This window comes from Suncus etruscus, chromosome 6, assembly GCF_024139225.1.
Source record: "Suncus etruscus isolate mSunEtr1 chromosome 6, mSunEtr1.pri.cur, whole genome shotgun sequence".
Classification (NCBI taxonomy): Eukaryota; Metazoa; Chordata; class Mammalia; order Eulipotyphla; family Soricidae; genus Suncus; species Suncus etruscus.
In genome coordinates this window covers 69949811-69952516 of record NC_064853.1, presented here as the reverse complement: position 1 = coordinate 69952516, position 2706 = coordinate 69949811, and the positions used below count along the sequence as shown (strand labels likewise).

Here is a 2706-nt window from a genome sequence, read left to right as displayed (position 1 = left end):
AAAAAGCATTATATCTATTAGAGGACAAGAGAAATAAAACACATACACACAATGTTTTGAATGATATTCATAATTGCAGATATCATTGAAACCTTCAAAAACAGATGATATATAAGCATTAATGGAGACTGAGTGTATTTCTGTTCTTACTATGAAAATTGGAAAAAAATACCTTTCAAATAGTTGAGTAGAATAGCAGAGGTCAATTCTAATGTAGAAAGTGGGTTTCCCAGTTTTGTACAAAAACGTTTCTAAACTCAGTAGGAATAGAATATAAAAACATTTACATAAACTGTTGAGTATTAAGTCTAGTCACCATAAACAAGAGGAAAAGAATAGTAACATATATCTTATCAATGATGACAGTACATAAATTACCCCCTAAAAACAAACCCAAATATGGATAGTAGAGAAAAATTTTTAAAAAACAGGTTGTTGATGATTTCCTTCACACCTTGAGAACGAAACCCCTTTTCCCACACCCCCCCAATACACTTTTCTATGTTTGTATACTTCCTCCACCAGCCTTAGAAAACCCAAACTCCATCCTGAAAGTAAGACTTTCACTGTCTACTCCAATTGTCAGCAACTGAACAAACCTATTTTTTCTCTTACCAATCATTGTCTCTCATAATTGGTCTTGAAGGGGCAAATAATGAAACCTTAGCTGTTATAACACTCTAGTGTTTACAGATTTTGAGCCCCTTAAAAAGGATTAGTGAACATTAGAGAAATTCTTAAAAATGTGGATATTGGAAAGAGAACTCTCTCCTACCATAGTCATTCACAGGCTAATGAAGACTTCTCCAGAGATCTTCCTTGAGTCTCTGATGAAAAGCTGGAATCTTAATCATCAACAAGTACCAGATGATCAAGGCCCTTTGCTCATCTATGGACACATTTCTATTTTTGGAGACAGCGATTTTGAGCTCCTTCTTCATATTTCCAGAGACCTGGAAGTAGCCAAGAGGGCTCCTAGAGAAAGGTCTGAAGTGAGCTTAAATAGCTCCTCACTGCAGAGTACTTTTAGCATGTGCCCTTCAAAAAGTTAATGACCCTACTAATGTGTTGTTAGCACATGATGTTGGGCTCTCTGACCCTCTTTAGTCTCTCATGATCGTGGTGCCTTAGCAGACAAGCTAGGGGAAAATGATTTAGCAAGGCGCGCCTGAGATGGAGAGCCAGAGAGGCTGACTTAACGGCTGACTCGGCTCTGGGTGGGGTGGCGAGTAGGGGGTGTCATCGGGCCTCGGGATCAGGAGGTGCACCAAACCACTTATAAGTGGAGACCAAGCAGGACCAGAAGCCAAAATTCTAGGAGAGAGAGTTCTGTGTTTTTATGGGCCTCTTCTTTATGAAGCAAGAGTAAAGATTGCCATAAAGGACAAACAAATGTTTCTGTAGGTTGGTGAGCACTGTTTTCTGGAACTCATTCTTCCCAAGCTGCAGAAACAGCAAGAACTTCAAACAGCTAACGAGAAGCAGTTTGCAGAGGGGAAACTAAGAGAGGCTGCCCCAGGAAAAAAGACATCTGGACTGTAACAGAAAAATTTCGAAGTGAAAGGCCAGAAAGATAGCACAGCGGTACGGCATTTGCCTTGCACACAGTTGATTTGAACAGACAGTGGTTCTAATCCCGGCATCCCATATGGTCCCCCGTGCCTGCCAGGAGTGACTTCTGAGTGCAGAGCCAGGAGTAGCCCCTGAGCGCTGCCGGGTATGACACAAAAACAAAACAAAACAGAACAAAAAAAAGAAAAGAAGACAAATTTCAAAGTGAAAACAAAAAAGAACAGACAAAAAACCTCCTGGGAATGGAGATGGTGGCAGTACCCGAGACAATACCAGGACCAGAGACAGTTTTGCCTTTCTGGAAGAAAAGAGCCCTAGTAACTCTTACAGTTGAAAATGAAGAGACCTCCATGAACTGAGTTGAAATTAAAGTAAAAATTCCTGAAGAACTAAAACGATGGCTGATTGATGAGTGAGATGTAATTACTCAACAGAAACAGTTCTTCTATCTCTCTACTCTCACCTTCCAAAAATGTGGATTCCATTCTAGAAGATTATGCAAATTATTAGCAATTATGCAAATTATTGGAAAATTATTATATGGAAATACATATTATAGGGAGTATGCTGTTGATGAAGTTGTGGCAGTGATTAAAAAGATACTTCAATGTGATGTTGGCTACTCAGCTGCTCTGTACAAATTTGAGAGACCACAATATGCTGAAATCCTGGCAGACCCTCCTGATACCCCAGGCAGATGATGCACCACACCTGCTGAGATTGTTTGTAAGAATTGGAACAATGTTGGCCTATACACCTTGGATGAGAAGAGCCTTGATTATTACTGAGTTACCTTTATGGTTTTCTAAAGTACTTGCCAATGATTATGAAGTGGCACCTCCCGAGTATCACCAGAAAACGGTGTATGAGCACTCACTCACTCACGTTGTTTGGGATCTTTGGAACACTAGTTCTTTAAAAATGTTGACATATAACAAAATCAATGTTTGTTTGAGTTTAAGCTCAGAAAAGAAAAGGGGTTATAGCTCCTTTGTTCTCTTTCTTTTTAAAGTTTAAAGTTGCTACCAGTATATTTAGTGATAGATGGTGAAGAGATATACTGTAGTATTTCATTGACTGGTTGTCAAAGCAGCTTGTGAATATTGGTGGCCCTATTCTCTTGACACTATGCAC

The 2706-nt window shown here is 39.4% G+C and overlaps 1 pseudogene; it reads left to right on the top strand.

Annotated features, from left to right (window-relative positions):
• The first annotated feature begins 1786 nt into the window (after positions 1-1786).
• LOC126011796 (mortality factor 4-like protein 1) lies at positions 1787-2491 on the top strand (annotated as a pseudogene).
• The last annotated feature ends 215 nt before the right edge of the window (positions 2492-2706 follow it).